The sequence below is a fragment of the Rhinoraja longicauda genome, chromosome 7 (genome assembly GCF_053455715.1).
Source record: "Rhinoraja longicauda isolate Sanriku21f chromosome 7, sRhiLon1.1, whole genome shotgun sequence".
In the NCBI taxonomy this organism is placed as follows: Eukaryota; Metazoa; Chordata; class Chondrichthyes; order Rajiformes; family Arhynchobatidae; genus Rhinoraja; species Rhinoraja longicauda.
The window spans coordinates 75,424,987-75,449,818 of record NC_135959.1 but is presented as its reverse complement, the minus strand read 5'-3'; positions in this window follow the sequence as shown (position 1 = coordinate 75,449,818).

Genomic DNA, 24,832 nt, shown 5'->3' with positions numbered 1-24,832 from the left:
TCTTTTAAATTCATCCAGTGAATTGGCCTCCACTGCCTTCTGTGGCAGAGAATTCCACAAATTCACAACTCTCTGGGTGAAAAGTTTTTTCTCACCTCAGTTTTAAATGGCCTCCCCTTTATTCTGAGACTGTGGCCCCTGGTTCTGGACTCCCCCAACATTGGGAACATTTTTTCTGCATCTGCTCCTCATGTACCAACACAGAGTGAATGATCAAGCTCAAAGCCTCTCGTAGTCCATTAATCCTTGCACCGCGCAGAAATGGTGCTGCCTCATGGGTCTATAGGCACCATGTTGTAAAGTAATTATCCAACTGCAGCTTTCTAAAGGACATCTGGAAAGCATTGACAATTAACTCTCATGACAATTCAAAAACTACTCTTTCAATTGTTTGTAATGGTGGCTTAAGTTCAATCATGAGTTCCTCAGTGATAAGCTTATATCATTAAGGATGGCATTACGTTTAAACAGTCAGAAGGACAGCTCTTGCAATTTCTTCTTACTCAAAGTCATAACTTTAAATGCACTCCAATGACATGATTATACAATTGAGGATAATTCACCTTCCTCGTCAGTTTTCTTCATTCTATTGCAAGGTTAGAATTGGTGATGTTCACTGATGGTTTCATTTAAATTCGTACCTGAGCACAAAATGAAGCTGCCTTCATGCAGCGAGACCTGGATAACATTCAGATACAGACTTATATGCAGCAAGTCTCATTTTGTGCAATGAAAATGCCAGGCAATTTCCACCTCCAGCAAGAGATCTAAGCATCTACCCTCGACATTCATTATCATTATCATCATTGATCCTACCTCCTCAGTTCATTGTTTAGTTTATTGTCAAGTGTACCGAGGTACAGTGAAAACCTTTTGTTGCGTGCTATCCAGTCGGCAGAGAGACATTACATGATTACAATCGAACCAATTTACAGTGTGTAGATCACAGTTAAAGTAAGAAATGTTGCTGTAAGAATAGAGATTTAAGAGTGTGGAGTGATTGTAAGATGTTGGGTCTTTTTTCACAAAATGCTGGAGTAACTCAGCAGGTCAGGCAGCATCTCAGGAGAGAAGGAATGGGCGACGTTTCGGGTCGAGACCCTTCTTCAGATTTTGTCAGGTTCGAACTCCGGCGCTGCATTAGCTGCAAGGCAGCAACTCTACCGCTGTGCCACTGTGACCGCCCATGTGGCCTGCAGTTCCTTCCTACGATAACCTGTAGTGCAACAGCGATTAAATGCCACTTTGAGGATTGAAGGAAAGGTTCATTTGACAGAGGTAGGCACAAAAATTCAACTTCTTTTATTTCAGAATAGATCAGGGAAAGCAATCTCAGGTCATGATAGTATCACGGAAGACTGGTTATCTGATCATTTTAGTTCCTCATCTTCACACCATGTGTCCTATATTACAGCTATTTATTCACAAAATGCTGGAGTAACTCAGGAGGTCAGGCAGCATCTCAGGAGAGAAGGATTAGGTGACGTTTCGGGTCGAGACCCAGTGACTAGACTTCAAATAGTCCTTACCTTGCTGTGACTTGGTTGGGGCAATCTAAAGTAAGTAGAGGGTGCTAGAGAAATACACATTATTACATTTTTGTTCATGAACTAATGATTTTGAAATTATGACAGAAGGTTTCATCATAATGGCACAGATTTGCCAGTCTTACCAAAATTTACCGAACAGTGAAAGGCTTGGATAGAGTGGGTGTGGAGAGGATGTTTCCACTAGTGGGAGAGTCTAGGACCAGAGGTCACAGCCTCAGAATTAAAGGACGTTCCTTTAGGAAGGAGATGAGGAGGAATTTCATTAGTCAGAAGGTGGTGAATCTGTGGAATTCATTGCCACAGATGGCTGTGGAAGCCAAGTCAATGGGTATTTTTATGGCAGAGATAGATTGATTCTTGACTAGTACGAGTGTCAGGGGTTATGGGGAGAAGGCAGGAGGGAGAGCTAGATCAGCCTTGATTGAATGGTGGATTAGTCTTGATGGGCCGAATGGCCTAATTCTGCTCCTATCACTTATGACCTTATGACCAGTCCTCGACAAAGGATATGTGCTCATTTCTTACCCATTTTCAATTAGAGAAAGATAGACCCAAAATGCTGGAGTAACTCAGCGGGTCAGGCAGCAACCCTGGAGAAAGGGAATGGGTGATATTTCAGGTCGAGACCCTTCTTCAGACTGACAATTGGAGACCGTTCTCTCAGTCCTGCTCATATTTTGCACTGCAGTCTGGATTATTCAGGGTGGAATTGAATGAGATTGCCTTCAGATTTAGTACCCTTCATGTTTCAAATACATTATTTTAGTTCTATTGCACATTATTGTTAAGCCTTTAGGCCACAAACCTATAAAACAGTTGTGCTGGAAATGGAATGCATTTAGAACATGTTTCCAACTTTTACATTATAAACCCTGTTTGGAATACATTTTGATTATCTTTAATTTGCCATTTGTTAATTGAATCTAAGCGTTTAGCGTGAACTCCACTGGAAAGTAAAGCTCTAAACATTCTTATCACCAGTATAAATAACTGGAGTTTAGGTTCAGAACAGATAAGAAGGTCCTTTGGCAAATGTGATCCATTTATAAGAAACAAAATCTGTTAGACTGTGCTCATATCACAGCTCCTGGCAGTTCATAAAAAGTCCTTGATCAACAAGGGGTGGTCAAGAGGTATCACATCAACAGCGCCACGTCTTTGCAACAAAGGAGCAAGGCTATTAATCTCTCATATCTACTCAATTGAAACATTCATCTATGGATATTATTTGAACAAAAGTTGAGCCGTCACCCGAGGAGGCCTCTTGCTGCGGGATAAAGGTAGCCAATCAGAGGAGCATAGGGCAAGTGAGAGTCAGTTCTGTATTTGTCATCCACAGCTTAAAAGAACAGACACAGGCACACAGTCTGTCTACCAAACTCACATTCAGTCTGATCTGTATCTTGGCTTCGTTGAGCCACCTTGGCTCATGCTGAGGTTAGGTTTCTGTTTGATTGTTCAGGCCTGTCAGCACAATTCACACAAAAGGAGTGAGACGAGCTTCAATGGCTGAGGAACTCCAAACGTGCAATGGCCCGTATAAAAGGGAGCTTCCATGTTGATTGAAACTTACCTGAACGACATCACAAGGGATGTGTCCATGCTCTTAAAACTGCTTGTTCCCTCCAATGCTAAACATGAGCATGGAGACTTTGCAGTGACAGCCTAGTATTGGATATTTGAAGTGGGGGTAAGAGCAATGTTTATACGACTGAACATCATGTGGCTGGCTGGCTGGAGTCAGAGAGAAATTGCATTTAGACAATAGACAATAGGTGCAGGAGTAGGCCATTTGGCCCGTCGAGCCAGCACCGCCATTCAATGTGATCATGGCTGATCATTCTCAATCATTACCCCGTTACTGCCTTCTCCCCATACCCCCTGACTCCGCTATCCTTAAGAGCTCTATCTAACTCTCTCTTGAATGCATTCAGAGAATTGGCCTCCACTGCCTTCTGAGGCAGAGAATTCCACAGATTTACAACTCTCTGACTGAAAAAGTTTTTCTTCATCTCCGTTCTAAATGGCCTACTTCTTATTCTTAAACTGTGGCCCCTGGTTCTGGATTACGTTTGGGTTTACGTTTAGGTATGTTATTGTCCTGGCATATTGGGTGGCACGGTGGCACAGCGGTAGAGTTGCTGCCTTACAGCAAATGCATCACCAGGAGACCCGGGTTCGATCCCGACTACGGAGTTTGTACGTTCTCCCTGTGACCTGCGTCGGTTTTCTCCGAGATCTTCGGTTTCCTCCCACACTCCAAAGACATACATGTTTGTAGGTTAATTGGCTTGGTAAATGTAAAAATAGTCCCTAACGGGTGTAGGATAGTGTTAATGTGCGGGGATCACTGGGCGGCGCGGACCCGGTGGGCCGAAGGGCCTGTTTCCACGCTGTATATCTGAACTATAATGTATATCTCTGAAATATAATGCAGCCAAACACGTACAAAAGATGGAGCAAAGAGCAAGATACCAAAGTACAGAATACTGTTCTCAGCATTGTAGCATAACACTTCCAGAAAATGTCTAACACCTGCAATAAGGTAGTTTGATAACAGAAGGTAGACACAAAATGCTGGAGTAACTTCTTCAGTCTGAAGAAGGGTCTCGACCCGAAATGTCATCCATTCCTTCTCTCCAGAGATGCTGTCTGTCCCACTGAGTTACTCCAGCATTTTGTGTCTACCTTCGATTTAAACCAGCATCTGCAGTTCTTTCCTACACAGGTTGATAACAGACTTCAGTCTGAAGAAGGGTCTCGATCCAATAGTTGCTTGTCTGTCCTCTAGAGATGCTGCCTGACCTGCTGAATTCAGCGCTTTGATATCAGTTCAGAAGTTGTAGGAACAGAATTAGGCCACTCGGCCTATCAAGTCAACTCTGCTGATCTATCTCTCCCCCTCAAACCATTCTCCTGTCTTCTCCCCATAACCCCTGACACTCAGACTAATCAAGAATCTATCAATCTCCACCATAAAATACCCATTGACGATCTCCACAGCCTTTTGTGGCAAAGATTTCCATAGATTTATCACCCTCTGACTAAATAAATTCCTCCTCATCTCCTTTCTTTAATTCTGAGGCTATGGCCTCCGATCCTGGAATCTCCCACTAGTGGAAACATCCTCTCCACATCCACTCTATCCAGGCCTTTCATTATTCTGTACGTTTCAATGAGGTCCCCCCTCATCCTCCTAAACTCCAGCGAGTACAGGCCCAGTGCCGACAAACACTCATCATATGTTAACCCACTCATTCCTGGGATCATTCTCGTAAACCTCCTCTGGACCCTCTCCAGAGCCAGCAAGCACATCCTTCCTCAGATATGGGGCCCCAAAATTGCCCACAATATTTCAAATGTGGCCTGACCAGCGCCTTATACAGCCTCAGCATTACATCCCTGCTTTTGTATTCAAACCCTCTCGAAATAAATGGCAGCATTACGTTTGCCTTCCTTACTACTGATTCGACTTGCAGATTAACTTTTTCGGAATCGTGCACCAGCATTCCCAAGTCCCTTTGCACCTCCGATTTCTGGATTCTCTCCCCATTTAAAAAATAATCTACGCCTTTATTCCTACGACCAAAATGCATAACTCCACACTTTGCTACATTATATTCCATCTGCCACTTCTCTGCCCGCTCTCCCAACCTGTCCAAGTCTTTCTGCAGAGTCCCTGCTTTCTCTGCACTACCTGCTCCTCCACCTATTTTCATAACATCTGCAAACTTTGCCACAAAGCCTTCAATCCCCTCATCCAAATCATGAATATACAACATGAGGAGCATCGGTCCCAGCACCGAGCCCTGCGGAACTCCACTAGTCACTGGCAGCCAACCAGAAAAAGCCCCCTTTATTGCCACTCTTTGCCTTCTGCCATCCAGCCAGCCTGCTGTCCATGCCAGTATTTGCCCTCTGATACCAAGGGCTCTCATCCTCCTTAGCAGCCTCACGTGTGGCACCTTATCAAAGGCTTTCTGAAAATCTAGGTAAACAACATCTACTGGCTCTCCTTTGTCTGTCCTGCTATTTACTTCCTCAAAGAATTCCAACAGATTCACCAGGCAAGATCTCCCCTTCACAAAGCCATGCTGTCTTTGACCTATTTTATCATATGCTTCTAAGTACCCAGAAACCTCATCCTTTATAATCTATATACTAAAACTCTCGTTTGTTTGTTTGTTTGGGGAGGGGAGGAGGGGGGAGGGGAGGAGAGGGTGCTGCACCAATGTGGGAGAGGTTTTGGCCCAATGGGTCCACTTGGTCTTGTGGATTCTAATATCTTACCAACCACTGAAGTTAGGCTAACCGGCCGGCCTACAGTCTCCACTTTTCTACTTCACTCCCTTCTTGAAAAGCGGAGTAATATTTACAATTTTCCAATCGTCTGGAACCACTCCTGACACTAGTGATTGGTGAAAGATCACAACTATGCCTGCTCAATCTCTGAAGCCACCTCTTCCAGAACCCTAGGGTGCAGTCTATCCGGTCCAGGTGACCTATCCACCTTCAACCTTACAGCTTCCCAAGCACCTTCTCCTCAAGAATAGCCACTGCACTAACTTCCACCCCCTGACTCTCTTGAATTTCAAGCAGTTTGCTGGTATCTTCCACAGTGAAGACTGATGCAAAGAAAGTTATTCAATTCCTCTGCCATTTCTTTATTCCCCATTATCACTTCTCCAGCATCGTGTTTCAGTGGTCCAATGTCCACTCTTGCCTATTCCTTACTGTTTCTATATCTGTGGACTCCTATACGTATGTCGGCGAGACCAAGCACAGACTGGGCGATCGTTTCGCTGATCATCTACGCTCAGTCCGCCTTGGCCGATGCGATCTCCTGGTTGCCAAACATTTTAACTCCCCTTCCCATACTGACCTATCTGTCCAGGGCCTCCTCCACTGTTCGAGTGAGGCTACGTGTAAATTGGAGGAACAGCACCTAATTTTTCGCTTGGGCAACTTACACCCCAGTGGTATGAACATTGACCTCTCTAACTTCAAGTAACCCTTGCTATAGGAGTCATTTACGCTTAAGTTAGTTCCTGTCATTATATTATGGCCATGTTTAGTATTTCTAGTTTCTGTCTTTTTTGCATGCTTGTGGGTGTGATTTGAAACGTAATGGGGAGTTTCTACATCTGAGGAGGCTAGCGTGGCCAAAGAGATTGGGGGTCAGTTTAGTCTCGGAGGATGGAGAGAATACAATTTTTTACCTCACGATAATGACTACACAGTGTTTTTTGAGGCAGGAAACATGTTCCCAATGTTGGGGGAGTCCAGAACAAGGGGCCACAGTTTAAGAATAAGGGGTAGGCCATTTAGAACGGAGATGAGGAAAAACGTTTTCAGTCAGAGAGTTGTGAATCTGTGGAATTCTCTGCCTCAGAAGGCAGTGGAAGCCAATTCTCTGAATGCATTCAAGAGAGAGTTAGATAGAGCTCTAGGGGCTAGTGGAATCAAGGGAAATGGGGAGAAGGAAGGCAGGGTTACTGATTGTGGATGATCAGCCATGATCACAATGGATGGCGGTGCTGGCTCAAAGGGCCAAATGACCTCCTCCTGCACCTATTTTCTATGTTTCTATGTTTTATTGCAATCACTGCCAGAATCTTGAAGATAGTCTGGGAGGGGTGATAGATAGTTTAGATGTAGGTTCACCTTGGGTTGTCATAGCCCAGTAATTGGTGGGGGTATACGATACGGTACGGTACGATACGATACGATACGGTACAATACGGTACGATACGATACGATACGATACGGTACGATACGATACGGTACGGTACGGTACGGTACGGTACGGTACGGTACGATACGGTACGGTACGGTACGATACGGTACGGTACGATACGATACGGTACGGTACGGTACGGTACAATACGGTACGATACGATACGGTACGGTACGGTACGGTACGGTACGATACGGTACGGTACGGTACGGTACGGTACGATACGGTACGGTACGATACGGTACGGTACGATACGATACGGTACGGTACGGTACGGTACGATACGGTACGGTACGGTACGATACGGTACGGTACGGTACGATACGGTACGGTACGGTACTGTACGATACGATACGGTACGATGCGGTGCGGTACGGTACGGTACGGTACGATACGGTACGATACGGTACGGTACGGTGCGGTGCGGTGCGGTGCGGTGCGGTGCGGTGCGGCGCGGCGCGGTGCAACGCGACGCGACGCGACGCGACGCGACGCGACACGACACGACACGACACGACACGACACGACACGACACGGTATGATAAGGTACGATACGATATGATACGATATAAATGGAACTTTATTTATTCCAGGAGGGAAATTGATCTGCCAACGGTCATTAAGCACAAGATACATGAAACATGAAATTAAAGTGACGAGTGGAAAGGATGGGGGATGGGCAAAGATTGGGGATGGGGGGTCTAGAAATCTTTCCCTATATTTAGTGAGGTGTGTTTTTGCAGCCCTGCTTAGAACGCCCTTCACATTTGGTCTCGCTGGGCCAATCTGTTCAAGGGATATGCTGGGAATTCTTCAGATGTTGTCAAATTATATTGATATAGCCGGCAATAGTCTTCGTAATGCTCCAATGTACATTGCAAGCAATAATTAGTTTGAAATTAGAAGTTCAGCTTTGCAGGTGGATAGCCCGTCGACATCAGCAAGACAATGGGTTGACTGTCAATGGGACCCTGGTTAACTCATCCCTTCCCACCCAAAACATTCCCTCCCCAGGTACCTTCCCCAGCAACCCTGCAACGAGATGGAACACCTGTCCCTACACCTCCTCCCTCGACTCTGTCCAGGGACCCCGGCAGTCCTTTCAGGTGAGGCAGAGGTTCAATTGCACCTCCTCCAACCTCATCTATTGTATCTGTTGTTCAAGGTTTGGACTCTTATGAATCGACGAGACCAAACGTAGACTGGGCGATCGTTTGGCTGAACACCTTCGCTCAGTCAGCTTAATTTATTTCGAAAGTTATCAGTTTTATCGGGTGGTGCAGTGGTAGAGTTATAGACAATAGACAATAGACAATAGGTGCAGGAGGAGGCCATTCAGCCCTTCGAGCCAGCACCGCCATTCAATGCGATCATGGCTGATCACTCTCAATCAGTACCCCGTTCCTGCCTTCTCCCCATACCCCCTCACTCCGCTATCCTTAAGAGCTCTATCCAGCTCTCTCTTGAAAGCATCCAACGAACTGGCCTCCACTGCCTTCTGAGGCAAAGAATTCCACACCTTCACCACTCTCTGACTGAAAAGGTTCTTCCTCATCTCCGTTCTAAATGGCCTACCCCTTATGCAAATGCAGCACCAGAGACCCGGGTTCCATCCCGACTACGGGCGCCGTCTGTACGGAGTTTGTAAGTTCTCCCCGTGACCTGCGTGGGTTTTCTCCGAGATCTTCGGTTTCCTCCCACACTCCAAAGACGTACAAGTTTGTAAGTCAATTGACTTTGGTAAAAATTGTAAATTGTCCCTTGTGTGTGTAGGATAGTGTTAATGTGCGGGGATCGCTGGTCGGCGCGGACTCGGTGGGCCGAAGTCTGAAGAAGGGTCTCGACCCGAAACGTCGCCCATTCCTTCCGTCCAGAGATGCCGCCTGTCCTGCTGAGTTACTCCAGCATTTTGTGTCCACGTTCGGTGGGCCGAAGGGCCTGTTTCCGTGCTGTATCTCCAAACTAAACTAAACTAAATATAAGAAACAAATTGAGAACAAAAGAGCTCATTATATGAAAAAATAGCGAGACCAGGCTGCGATTTTATTAATTTGCACAAGGATTTCATTCCACTTTTTGTTTCCTGTGTTTTACAATTTACATTCTGTTGAGGGACCATGCTCGCAGTTAGCTTCCAATTCCCTGGCTGTGTGAAACCCAAAGAGAAATGGTTCTTAAAATGAAGTGTAAAAGACAATTTTTAACTTCGCACTTGGAGCTGTTAATTTATGGAGCGTGTGTTACCGTAAGAGGCGAGCTGAAAGTTTGCTGCAGTAGTCAGATTAAAAAAACACACACAGAATTCCCATTCAAACAAAAGAAGATCAAGTTTGCAGCTTGCTGTGGTGGTGAGGGAAATCGACTTGGTAACTGAATCAGCGTGTGATGGATGGCAGGAAAACAGAAACCTCCCACTGGAGGAGAGGCGAAAAGGAAAAGAGAAATCAGTAGAAAATTGGAAGTGCACTGATGGATATGCTGTAACTATGCAAAATGGGGTTCAATGGGGCCAAATATAAAGTCCTCAGGAAGAACAACATAAAGGATTCTCTAAACCAGCCAGAAATCAGGAGCCATTGAGAAGGAAAGACATCAATATCAAGGTTCCGCCCAATATTAGGGTTCAGCAATGTATTTTTATATTCTCACAAAATGCTGGAGTAACTCAGCGGGTCAGGCAGCATCTCGGGAGAGAAGGAATGGGTGACGTTTCGGGTCGAGACCTTTCTTCAGACTGACCTCACCTCATATTCTCACCTCAATGAACAGTCCAACACCAGAAGGGTGGTCACGGTGGCGCAGCGGTAGAGTTGCTGCCTTACAGCGAATGCAGCGCCGGAGACTCAGGTTCCATCCCGACTACGGGCGCCGTCTGTACGGAGTTTGTATGTTCTCCCCGTGACCTGCGTGGGTTTTCTCCGAGATCTTCGGTTTCCTCCCACACTCCAAAGACGTACAGGTTTGTAGGTTAGTTGGCTTGGTAAATGTAAACATTGTCCCTGGTGGGTGTAGGATGATGTTAATGTGCGGGGATCGCTGGTCGGCGCGGACCCGGAGGGCCGAAGGGCCTGTTTCCGCGCTGTATCTCTAAACTAAAGAACAGGCCCTTCGGCCCACAATATTAGTGCCGAACATGATGCCAAGGCCATCTCCTATCTACCTGCACTTAATCCTTGTTCCTCCATTCCCTGCATATCCGTATGCCTGTCCAGAAGTCTCTTAAATGCCACTATCGTAGCTTCCTCAACCACTAACTCTCGCAATGTGTTCCAGGCACTCACCAAAGTCTGTGTAAAAAGGTTGCACGCCCATCTCCCCTAAACTTTGCCCCTCTCCCCTTCAAGCTATGTACTTGGTGTTTGATTTTTTCATCCTGGTAAAAGGAGCCATTCCTTCTCCCTGGTTACCCTCTTGTGTTTAATGTTGGTATAAAATGCAGTGGGATTTTTGTTATCCAACTCACCAGAGCCATTTTTCCAAGATGGCCCCCAAGACAGGTGGCTCTCTGCCCAACTGCTGGTCCCAGAAGTGGTCCTGCAAACACACATTACAATCGCTCTACTCTTTCAAACTTCTTCTCCAACAGCAGCTTTTTAAAATTTTAACTGCATTTCTTCATCTCTTCCCAGATCTGTCCATTCTCTGGCTTTCGGGAGCAGAAGACCAACCACTACGATTCTCGGCGCCGCAGGGACTTGACCAGCAAGGTCTGCAGCGACCATTGGGAACTGCGGCCTCCCGACCTCTCGGATCCTCCAAATGACTACCGTCCTTCCCCTGGAGCTGCCAACCCCACAACTAGACCTTTAGGCCCAACTGTGAACAGGCCTCGACCCACCTCTGGGCCCAACCGTGAACAGGCCCAGAACCACCACTAGGCCCAACCGTGAACAGGCCCAGAACCACCACTAGGCCCAACCGTGAACAGGCCCTGACCCACCTCTAGGCCCAACTGTGAACAGGCCCAGAACCACCACTAGGCCCAACCGTGAACAGGCCCCGACCCACTTCTGGGCCCAACCTGGAACAGGCTCCGACCCACCTCTAGGCCCAACCATGAACAGGCCCTGACCCACCTCTTGGCCCAACCATGTACAGGGCCCGACTCACCTCTGGGCCCAACCGTGAACAGGCTCCGACCCACCTCTGGGCCCAACCGTGAACAGGCCCCGACCCACCTCTGAGCCCAATCGTGAACAGGCCCGCCCCACCTCTGGGCCCAACCATGAATAGGCCCCGACCCACCTACTGCTCTGTCCCTTGGCCACAGTTCAAGAAATCCGATCACCTAGCTTTACTTCTGCTCCCAGCTTATAAACAAACATTGAAGCCGGAGGATCCGGAACAGAGAGTTGTGAAATACTTGCCAACGGATGTGGGTGACATCTTGAGTCAGTGGACTGGTCCATATTCAGGGATTCCAGAGCTAACCTAAATGAGTACGCCACTGCCATCAGCAAGTGCATAGAGGAACACAATGCGAAACCACAAACCGTGGATGAACTGCCAGGTACATTCACAGGTGAAGGCCGGGTCTGCCGCACACCAGTCAAATAATCCTGAGCGGTACAAGAAGGCCCACTAGGATCTTCACAAAGCTATCAAAGATGCTCAGAGACACTACTAGGTCAAACCTCAGCACTAGAGAACATGACAAGGCCTGAAAACTGTAACCGACTGCAAAGTGAAGTCAGATAACATCGCTGGTGGTAGTGCGGCCTGGCTTAGTGAACTGAATGCTATCTTTGCTCACTTCACAATTCACAATTCATTCACAATCACAATCATACTTTATTAGCCAAGTGTGTTTTGCAACATACGAGGAATTTCATTTGCCGTACAGTCACACCAATAAAAAGTAACAGGACACACAGAATACATTTTAACATGAACATCCCCCACAGTGACTCCTCCACATTCCTCACTGTGATGAAGGCGAAAAAAAGTTCAATCTCTCCCTTCTTTGTCCTCCAGCAGTTGGGGGCCTCGAACCTTCCGTTGACAGGACGATCTTGACTCCCGTAGTCGGCGCCGGGCGTTCTACCCCGGGTCAGTTCTTGTCTAACCTCGTGCAGCTTGGAGCTTCCCGATATCGGTCTCAACCCGAGACTGCGAGCTCCTTAATATTAAAGTCCACAGGCCGCGTTGGAGCGTCGATCCCAGGCAAGGAATCGCACGCCCAGACGGTAAGTCCACGGCCCCGCGGCGGGGCTCAAAGTCAGTCCCGGGCAAGGCCTCCATCTCCACGATGGTAGGCCACAGAGCGGCCGGATATACGATCCGGAAAACAATGGCATTTCCAGCAAGCTGGACAAGAAGGAAACAATGACATCTGTCCCGTCAGATTCAAGTGTGCCTCTTCCCAGGGTCCCTGTTGCAGACGTTAGATCGACCTGAGTGTGAACCCAGGAAAGCAACTGGCCCAGATGGAGTCCCTGGCTGCATCCTTAGAAACTGGGCAGACCAACTAGCGGGAGTGTTCGTGGACATCTTTAATCTCTCCCGACTCGGTTCTGAGGTACCCACCTGCTTCAAGAAGATCACCATCATCTTGGTGCTGAAGAACAGCAAGATCTCACGCCTGAACGACTACTGGCCAGTGGTCTTGACATCCGCCATCACCGGTGCTCTGCAAGGATGCGTTCTCACCCCCCTTCATTACTCCTTGCACACACACGACTGTGCAGACACGTACAAATCAATTCAATTTACAAGTTCGCCGATGACACCACCGTTGTGGGCCGGATATCAAATAAAGATGAGACGGAGTACAAGTAGGAGATCGAGAACCTCGTGACCTGGTGACAAGACCCAACCTTTCTCTCAATGTCAGCAAGACAAAGGAGATAGTGATCGACTTCAGAAACCGTAGCGGTACACATACACCAGTTTGTACTGACGGCACTGATGGTTGAAAGCTTCAAATTCCTAGGACTCAATATCACCACCAACTTCTTCTGGACCACCCATATCACAGCAATGGCCAAGAAAGCACACCAACGCCTCGACTTCTTCAGAAGGCTTAAGGGGTTTGGCATGTTCCCTGCAACTCTCACCAACTTTGGTTTGGTTTGGGAACAACTCCATCCAAGACCACAAGAAACTGCCGGGAATTGTGGACGCAGCCCAGACCATCACACAAACCAACCTCCCTTCCATTGACTCCATCTACACCTCACGCTGCCTCGGCAAGGCCAGCAGCATAATCAAGGACCAGTCGGCCCCGGCCACTCCCTCTTCTCCCCTCTCCTATCAGGCATGTTGTACAGAAGTGTGAAAACGCACACCTCCAGATTCAGGGACAGTTTCTTCCCAGCTGTTATCAGGCAACTGAACCATCCTACCACAACCAGAGTGCGGTTCTGACCTCCCATGTACCCCATCCTAGTCCCTCACCCTATCTTTAATCGGATTCACTGTATTTTATCTTGCACTAAAGGTTATTCCCTTTACCATGCATCTGAACACTGTAAATGGCTCGATTGGAATCATGTATAGTCTTGAACGCTCACTGGTTGACCAACAACAAAAGCTTTTCAATGTACACGTGACAATAAACTGAACTAAAGCAAACATTTTGTGGCCTGTTCGAGTTCCTTTCCTCCTCTCATTCTGCTCTTCAAAGGCCTTGCCTGAATCCATCCTCTTAAACCTTGCACGTGCTCTCTTCTTCATCACCATTTAATTTTTACTTATGCTGAAAGTTCTAAGTGAATGCTCTTTAAAGGGCCGGCCGTATTCCTCCTGCAGCCCGAGGCAGTGTGTGCTGCAGTCAGCCCTGTCAAGCAAGCCTTGAGCAAGCCTATCCAAGCTGGCATCTTGGTCACCACAGCTCCAGATGGTTTCAGCAGGCTCTCCCTCAAATTGAGGAGGCTGGAAATGCCAACAGGAATCCTGCAAAAGAGACATGGTTCATCAGGTCTGATAAAAGAGTGTTAGAGTGATTTCCAAAAGCATTTCGACGCCAGAACAAATGGCATGCACGCTTTTGCTGGCCTGTGTTCCTTGGGTTGAGAGTTTCGCACAGCAAAGTGAGAGCAGAAATTGGACCATTGGATTACTTTTTCCAAAAATCCATATTGTGTGTAGACCAGTCACTGTATTCACAGTCCACGTCGGGGTGTTTGCAGATGCCGTTCCTGCTAGACAATGCAGAAGGACTTGGACAGGTTGGGAGAGTGGGCAGAGAAGTGGCAGATGGAATATAGTGGAGCAAAGTGTGGAGCCATGCATTTTGGTTGTTGGAATGAAGGCGTAGATTATTTTCTAAATATGGAGAGAATCCAGAAATCAGAGATACAAAGGGACTTGGGAGAGTTGGTGCATTATTCCCGAAGAGTTAATCTACATGTAGATTTGGTTGAAAAGAAAGCAAACTTAATGCTTGCATTTATTTCAAGAGGACTTGTATACAAAAACAGGAATGTACTGTAATGCTGAGACTCTATAAGGTGCTGGTCAGGCCGCATTTGGAATATTGAGAGCAATTTTGGGCCCCACATCTGAGGAAGGATGTGCTGGCTCTGGAGAGGGTCCAGAGGAGGTTTACAAGAATGATCCCAGGATTGAGTGGGTTAACATATGATGAGCGTTTGACAGCACTGGGCCTGGACTCACTGGAGTTTAGAAGAATGACGGGGGACCTCATTGTAACATACAGAATAGTGAAAGGCTTGGATAGCGTAGAAGTGGAGAGGATGTTTCCACTAGTGGGAGAGTCTAGGACTAGAGGTCACAGCCTCAGAATTAAAGGAGGTTCTTTTAGGAAGAAGATGAGGAGAAATTTCTTTAGTCAGAGGGTGGTGAATCTGTGGAATTCTTTGCAACAGAAGGCTGTGGAGGCCAAGTCAGTGGATAATTTGAAAGCAGAGATAGATAGATTCTTGATTAGTACAGGTGTCAGGGGTTATGGGGAGAAGGCAGGAGAATGGGGTTAGGAGGGAGAGATAGATCAACCATGATTGAATGGGGGAGTAGACCTGATGGACTGAGTGGTCTAATTCTGCTCCTATTACTTATTACCTTATGACCTTATTACTTATTGCTGCAATACAACAGCTATGAACTCTGCAAAGAGTTCCGAACAAGAATCAGCAAGATCCTGTTAAAACACATGAATATTCGTGCCCTGGTGTAACTTTCAACGTATTCTAGCCCAGGTTCACAAATTCTTTAGTAAATGGAGTAAAGAAACGGGGTTAATGTGACCAAGATAACTTGCTAGACCTCACCAAAACAAATAAATTCTCATGGACTCTACATTGAAAACAGCTGGGTTCATTAAATGTTCAGAACATTGATAAATAAATTGGTGTAGGAAGGAATAGAATAGTAAAGATGAGGGAGTGGGGGCCTGGCAAACGTAAGTCATTGAAGAAACGAAGGGCGTGTGAGATGTAACGTGTAAAGATGGGGGAGCCTGGTGGTGTAGCCTGTCCTGCTGAGTTACGCCAGCATTTTGTGTGTATGGTAAATAAACTGGTGGTCGAGGTGAACTAATTGAATGGAACAGACTTGTGGCTCACCTAATGTGGTCGTTAAACATCTTTACACAGAGAAAAAGACTTAGCGGTCTTTCTCAATGCCTTCAATTTATAACTATATTAAGACTGGTAAAGCAAAAGATTTGAATGCTTATTAACTTGTACCACCAGGCAGACGACAGCCCCTAGTGCTTTCTTGTTCTCCTTGTCTAACTCCAAGCAACAGATTACAGGCCATTGGTCATTTAAATACATTGCGACGTGAAATGAATTTGCTGCATGGTTTTACTCTCATTTCAGACTAATTCTATGCGGACAGCAGCTGTCAGGAACATGGTTGAAGAATTAGATGTTATTACCATTTATTGATCAGCTTCCATTAAAAAGGAAGGAAAAAAGAAGCAAGCTTTGCATTCATGTAGGCCTTATCTTATCGACAATAGACAATAGGTGCAGGAGTAGGCCATTTCGGCCTTTCGAGCCAGCACCACCATTCAATGTGATCATGGCTGATCATTCTCAATCAGTACCCCGTTTCTGCCTTCTCCCCATACCCCCTGACTCCGCTATCCTTAAGAGCTATATCTAGCTCTCTCTTGAATGCATTCAGAGAATTGGCCTCCACTGCCATCTGGGGCAGAGAATTCCACAGATTTACAACTCTCTGACTGAAAAAGTTTTTCCTCATCTCAGTTCTAAATGGCCTACCCCTTATTCTTAAACTGCGGCCCCTGGTTCTGGACTCTCCCAACATTAGGAACATGTTTCCTGCCTCTAACGTGTCCAACCCCTTAATAATCTTATAAGTTTCGATAAGATCTCCTCTCATCCTTCTAAATTCCAGTGTATACAAGCTTAGCTGCTCCAGTCTTTCAACATATGACAATCCCGCCATTCCGGGAATTAACCTAGTAAACCTACGCTGCACGCCCCCAATAGCAAAAATATCCTTGGAGACCAAAACTGCACACAGTACTCCAGGTGCGGTCTCACTAGGGCCCTGTACAACTGCAGAAGGATCTCTTTGCTCCTATACTCAACTCCTCTTGTTATGAATGCCAACATTCCATTGGCTTCCTTCATTGCCTGCTGTACCTGCATGCTTCCTTTCAGTGACTGATGCACTAGGACACCCAGATTTCGTTGTACGTCCCCTTTTCCTAACTTGACACCATTCAGATAATAATCTGCTTTCCTATTCTTACCACCAAAGTGGATAACCTCACACTTATCCACATTAAACTGCATCTGCCATGCATCCACCCATTATTGTCCTTAAGGAATTCATATGAAGAAAAACACAAATCGACAGTCAATTTGTGGCAAGAATTTGTGTTATGCAAAAATCATGTTACAGATATACTCTATGATACCAGCCCTCCATAATATGGGGGCATACTACATTCAAACTATGAGTCAGAATTATTCATGAAGATAGTAGCGATATGGAAAAAGTATAATTAAAATAAAGTGAACTTGAAGTTGAAGATAGACACAAAATTCTGAAGTAACTCAGCGGGTCAGACAGCATCTCTGGAGAAAAGGAATAGGTGACGTTTCGGGTCGAGAGCCTTCTTCACCTTCTTTCCAGAGATGCTGCCTGTCCCGCTGAGTTACTCCAGCTTTTTGTGTCTACCTTCAGTTTAAACCAGCATCTGTAGTTCCTTCCTAACATGAACTTGACGTTCATTACTCCAGAATTTAATACAAGTGGAGGCAATCCAACACCCTTGTACAGGGCATTGGTGAGACCACACCTGGAGTATTGTGTACAGTTTTGGTCTCCTAATCTGACGAAAGACATTCTTGCCATTGAGGGAGTACAGAGAAGGTTCACCAGATTGATTCCTGGGATGGCAGGACTTTCATATGAAGAAAGACTGGATAGACTCGGCTTGTACTCGCTGGAATTTAGAAGATTGAGGGGGGATCTTATAGAAACTTACAAAATTCTTAAGGGGTTGGACAGGCTAGATGCAGGAAGATTGTTCCCGATGTTGGGGAAGTCCAGAACAAGGGGTCACAGTTTAAGGATAAGGGGGAAGTCTTTTAGGACCGAGATGAGAAAACATTTCTTCACACAGAGTGGTGAATCTGTGGAATTCTCTGCCACAGGAGGTAGTTGAGGCCAGTTCATTGGCTAAATTTAAGAGGGAGTTAGATGTGGCATTTGTGGCTAAAGGGATCAGGGGGTATGGAGAGAAGGCAGATACGGGATACTGAGTTGGATGATCAGCCATGATCATATTGAATGGCGGTGCAGGCTTGAAGGGCCGAATGGCCTACTCCTGCACCTATTTTCTATGTTTCTATGTTTCTATGTTTCGAAAGCAAATAAAGTTAGTCGTATTGCAGAAAGGAGGAGGGGTAGATATGTATAAAATATCTTTGGCAATCCATAAAAAAATCATCATCCATTGAATGGCAAGCCTCTGGTAAGGCAGTGGTGACACATGGTAGAAATATTTTAGTTTGCAAAGCTCACTGGATTCATACATTTTGCATATTTATTAAATATAAACAAGGAAGGCAAAGCATTGGAATCACATTACCTTAAATTGGTGCAATTTCTGGGACCAATTGCAATTGAATGGCGATCGGTCATTTCTGTGCCATTATGTTTTGCAAAACGATTGGCATCTGCCTCCTTCAAAAGATATGTTGCGGTTGACTGCACTCTGAATTTATCTAATGAATCATTTAATAAATTCAATAGGTGATCTGATGGAGTGTGAACCATTGATTAAAAACTGTTGCATTAAGTTCTGATAAGGTAGCAATGTGACAAAGGATTTGGTGCGTTTCATAAGTCATGAGAGTAAGTCATCAGAGATTTATAATTTGTGGTCTGAACTTTAGAGATTTGATAGCTGCTTTGAAATCACTCCAGGCCATTGGTCATTTAAATACATTGCGATGTAAAATGAATTTGCTGCATGGTTTTACTCTCATTTCGGACTAATTCTATGCGGACAGCAGCTGTCAGGAACATGGTTGAAGAATTAGATGTTATTACCATTTATTGATCAGCTTCCATTAAAAAGGAAGGAAAAAAGAAGCAAGCTTTGCATTCATGTAGGCCTTATCTTATCGACAATAGACAATAGGTGCAGGAGTAGGCCATTTCGGCCCTTCGAGCTTGCACTGCCATTCAATGTGATCATGGCTGATCATTCTCAATCAGTACCCCGTTCCTGCCTTCTCCCCATACCCCCTTACTCCGCTATCATTAAGAGCTCTATCTAGCTCTCTCTTGAATGCATTCAGAGAATTGGTCTCCACTGCCTTCTGATGCAGAGAATTCCACAGATTCACAACTCTCTGACTGAAATTTTTTTTCCTCATCTCAGTTCTAAATGGCCTACCCCTTATTCTTAAACTGTGGCCCCTTGTTCTGGACTCCCCCAACATTGGGAACATGTTTCCTGCCTCTAACGTGTCCAGCCCCTTAATAATCTTATACGTTTCGATAAGATCTCCTCTCATCCTTCTAAATTCCAGTGTATACAAGCCTAATTGCTCCAGCCTTTCAACATATGATAGTCCCGCCATTCCGGGAATTAACCTAGTAAACCTACGCTGCACGCCCTCAATAGCAAGAATATCCTTCCTCAAATTTGGAGACCAAAACTGCACACAGTACTCCAGGTGCGGTCTCACTAATGCCCTGTACAACTGCAGAAGGACCTCTTTGCTCCTATACTCAACTCCTCTTGTTATGAAGGCCAATATTCCATTGGCTTTCTTCAGTACCTGCTGTACCTGCAGGCTTCCTTTTAGTGACCGACACCCAGATCTCATTGATGGTCTAAAGTATTTTACACACAATAAAGTACTTTTGAATGACATTCACCATGGGAATAAAACAATCACAGGACAGTTATGAGGCAGAAGAAAGTCTTTAATTTAGTTTAGTTTAGGGGTGGGAGCTGCTTTACGTGCTCATCGTCTACCTTGGGTCGTTCTACGGAACGGGCAACATTTGCAGCAAAGCGTCAACTACGCTACTCTGAAGCACCAATTGGCACTTTTGATTGTTGTAGTTGACATACGAAAGAAGAGGAAGTTTAGTTTAGAGATACAGCGCAGAAACAGGCCATTTGCCGACCGAGTCCGACCAGCGGTCCCCACACATTAACACCACCCTACACACACGAGGGGCAATTTTACACTATAACAAGCCAATCAACTTACAAACCTGTACGTAGAACAAGGGGTCACAGTTTAAGTCCAGAACAAGGGGTCACAGTTTAAGTCCAGAACAAGGGGTCACAGTTTAAGGATAAGGGGGAAGTCTTTTAGGACCGAGATGAGAAAACATTTTTTCACACGGAGAGTGGTGAATCTGTGGAATTCTCTGCCACAGAAGGTAGTTGAGGCCAGTTCATTGGCTATATTTAAGAGGGAGTTAGATGTGGCCCTTGTGGCTAAAGGGATCAGGGGGTATGGAGAGAAGGCAGGTACGGGATACTGAGTTGGATGATCAGCCATGATCATATTGAATGGCGGTGCAGGCTCGAAGGGCCGAATGGCATACTCCTGCACCTATTTTCTATGTTTCTATGTTTCTATGTATTTGGTGTGTGGGTGGTAACCGAAGATCTTGGAGAAAACCCACGCGGTCACGGGTAAAATGTACCAATTCCGTACAGACAGCACCCGTAGTCGGGATCGAACCCTGGTCTCAGGCATTGGATCGCTGTAAGGCAGCAACTCTACCGCTGCGCCACAGTGTCATCCAATCTCAGTCAAAATCCCGGCTTGCACCGTTTAGTCCATGGCCGACCAGGTCAAGACTCTTCGTGTAGGAAAACAACTGCAGATGCTGGTACAAATTGAAGGTATCACAAAATGCTGGAGTAACTCAGCAAGTCAGGCAGCATCTAGGAGAGAGGGAATGGGGGACGTTTCGGGTCGAGACCCTTCTTCAGACTGATGTCAGGGGGGCGGGACAAAGGAAGGATATAGGTGGAGACAGGAAGATAGAGGGAGATCTGGGAAGGGGAGGGGAAGAGAGAGACAGAGGAACTATCTAAAGTTGGAGAAGACGATGTTCGTACCACTGGGCTGCAAGCTGCCCAGGCAAAATATGAGGTGCTGTTCCTCCAATTTCCGGTGGCCCTCACTATTACACTAGAGGAGGCCCATGACAGAAAGGTCAGACTGGGAATGGGAGGGAGCGTTGAAGTGCTCAGCCACCGGGAGATCAGGTTGGTTAAGGCGGACTGAGCGAAGGCCTTAACCAAAGGGCTACTTGAAGTTAGAGAAGTCAATGTACATACCTCTGGGCTGTAAGCTGCCCAAGTGAAATATGAGATTGCTGTACCTCCAATTTGCGCTGGGCCTCACTCTGACAATGGAGGAGGCTCAGGACAGAAAGGTCAGACTGGGTATGGTAGGAGGAGTGAAAATGCTGAGCAACCGGGAGATCAGGTAGGTTTAGGCGGACTGAGCGGAGGTGTTCAGCGAAACAATCGCCGAGCCTGTCGATACAGTAGATGAGGTTGGAGAAGGTGCAAATGAACCTCTGCATCACCAGAAAAGTCTTACTTCTGTTCTAACACATACTTCAATACCATGAATTGGATATAATGTAATTGATGTAATTGGCAATTTATTGCCCAGAGTAAGCAAATCGAGGACAAGGTTTAAGGTGAAGGGGAATAGACTTAATAGGAAGCTGAGGGGTAATTTATTCACACAGAGGGTGGTGGGTGTATGGAACAAGCTGCCAGAGGAGGTAGTTGAGGCAGGGACTATCCCAACGTTTAAGAAACATGGATAGGACAGGTTTGGAGGGATATGGACCAAACTCGGGCAGCTGGGACTAGTGTAGCTGGGACATGTTGGTCGGTGTGGGCAAGTTGGGCCAAAGGGCCTGTTTCCATGTTGTATCTCTCTATGACTCCATGACTGGGGATCACTATTTGTGTTACACGGGTTATAATGTGATTTGCATTGGGAATTGGAAAACTGCTAAAACATTACTTAGGAAATTGACAAGCAATAAAAAAAGCTGTTTTGCAAGAAAAACAGCCTTGGGAGGGAACTGCAGTAATCAGATATGATTGTTTCTTAGAACACAGTCTGTTAGTTCATTGCAGATGGCCATTCAAATTGACAAGCAATCACTTCTATTGATTCTTTTGCAATGATACTCTATTAAACAATGTCACATGCAGCCTTCAGCATGTTCAGCTTGTAATAACAAAAACAACTATTAACATTGCCTTTATTTGTTAGCATCTTGCAGGACGTAAAAAGTAGTTGCTACAAGTTTGAAACTCTCTGGTCCCTAACGCCTTTTACCCCATTAGTTTAGAGATACAGCGCGGAAATAGGCCCTTCGGCCCACCGGGTCCGCACTGACCAGCGATCCCCGCACATTAACACTATCCTACACACACCAGCGACAATTTTTACATTTACCAAGCCAATTAACCTACAAACCTGTACGTCTTTGGAGTGTGGGAGGAAACCGAAGATCTCGGAGAAAACCCACGCAGGTCACGGGGAGAACGTACAAACTCCGTACAGACAGCACCCGAACTTGGGTCTCCGGCGCTGCATTCGCTGTAAGGCAGCAACTCTACCGCTGCACCACCGTGACTGCCCACCCTTGTTTTTGATAAACTTATTTTATGTAGCACAAAGTTTCTTAGAAATATAATGATCATGTTTTTACAGAACTACCTGAATACAGATCTGGCAATACTTCCCTTCATCAACATGGTACTGCATAACTAATGAACGAAAACATTAAGTCATAGAGTGATACAGTATGGAAACAGGCCCTTCAGCCCAACTTGCCCACACCGGCCAACAATGTCCCAGCTACCCTAGTCCCACTTGCCTGCACTTGGCCCGTATCCCTCCAAACCTGTCCTATCCATGTACCTGTCTAACTGTTTCTTAAACGTTGGGATAGTCCCAGCCTCAACTACCTCTTCTGGCAGCTTATTCCATACACCCACCACCCTTTGCATGAAAAGGTTACCCCTCAGATTCCTATTAAATCTTTTCCCCTCCATCTTAAACCTATGTCTTCTGGTCCTCGATTCACCTACTCTTGGCAAGAGACATCATATTTGCCTTTTCAATTAATTAAGTAAATGGGACTAGCCCAGAATACCAATTTGGTTGGCAGATCAAGGTAGTCACAAGGATCTATTTTCATGCTGTAGCTCTATGATTCTATGACTTTATAGCAGGATCAAAACAATTGGTAAAATGGGCAAGGGATTGGCAGATGGACTTTAACTCAAACAAATGTGAAGTGAGTAAGAAGGAACTGCAGAAACTGGCTTACACCAAAGAAAGACGCAAAATGCTGGAGTAACTCAGCGGGCCAGGCAGCATCTCTGGAGAGAAGGAATGGGTGATGTTTCGAGCCGTATCCCTTCTTCTGAAGAATGCATGGGCATAACTTTAAGGTGAGAGGAATAAAGTTTAAAGGAAATGTTCGGGGTAAATTTTTTACACAGAAAGTGGTACATGCCTGGAATGTGTTGCGAGGGTTGTTGTTGGTGGCAGATACGAGAGGGCAGATACGATAGTGGAGATGAGGAAATACTTTTTCACCCAGAGAGTTGTGAATCTGTGGAATTCTCTGCCTCAGAAGGCAGTGGAGACCAAAACTCTGGATGCTTTCAAGAGAGAGCTAGATAGAGCTCTTAAAGATAGCGGAGTCAAGAGATAAGGGGAGAAGACAGGAACGGGGTACTGATTGTGGATGATCAGCCATGATCACATTGAATGGCGGTGCTGGCTCGAAGGGCCGAATGGCCTCCTCCTGCACCTATTGTCTATTGTCTATTGTCTATTTTCTACCATCTATTGTGTTAATGACGAACTGTACACTGCAAGGGCCAGGAAGCGAGCGGGCAAGATCATCTCTGACCCCTCTCACCCTGGCCACAAACTCTTTGAAGCACTTCCCTCTGGAAGGCGACTCCGGACTGTCATAGAAGCCACAGCCAGACATAAAAACAGCTTTTTTTCCACGAGTAGTAGCTCTACTCAATAACCAAAGTCTGTAGCCTCTTTTTGCTCTGCTATTTTATTTAATTCACATGTTTAAACTATAATGTTTTATTCGTAATGTTTTAATGTTTTATGCGTTAGTCTTAATTGTTTACTATATGTTCGTGTTACTTGCGAGCGGAGCACCAAGGCACATTCCTTGTTTGTGCATATACTTGGCCAATAAACTTATTCAATAAACTTATTCAACCCGGCTGTATAAACTGATCAAATCTGAACCTGAAATATTAGCACTCAATGTATCTTGGTTCTTGGCTCTTGGTCCTCCAAAATATTCCAAATGGAATTTAAACTGGAGGTGGCGGAGAATGGACTTAAGCAAGAAGGGCTTCTTGGAGAAGAAGCAGAGCTGCCTTAAATGTAGTTGTGTCTGGTTGAGTAACTATAGTAGGGTGAAGACTATTCCATGCTTTAATGGTGTGAGGGAGGAATGAGTTGCTGTATACATCTGTCTTGGTAGCTAGGATCTCAAATTGAATCGAGTGCCTTTGTCTGCTCCTGATAGGTTTGGGTTTGGTGTAGATGTGGTCATGTATGTCGAGCTGACCATTTAACATTGTGTAAAAACAGGTCAAGCAGTGGGCTTTACGTCTGTCTTGGAGAGGGTTCCACCCCAATGAGTTTAGAAGTTTGGTAACACTCACATCTCTCTCATAGATATTTGTAACAAAACGAGCTGCCTGTCTTTAGACAGACATTAAAGTGACATATAGATTTCATTGTAAATCAATGTATAGTAGTTTAGTTTAGTTTAGTTGAGTTTAGTTTAAAGATACAGTGCGGAAACAGGGCTTCCGGCCTATCGAGTCCACACCGACCAGCGATCCCCGCACATTAACACTATCCTTTACAAACTAGGGACAATTTTTAAAGATTTTTTTTAGATTTAGATACACAGCGCGGAAACAGGCCCTTCAGCCCACCGTGTCCGCGCCGCCCAGCGATCCCAGCACATTAACACTATCCTACACACACTAGGGACAATTTTTACATTTACCAAGCCAATTCACCTACAAACC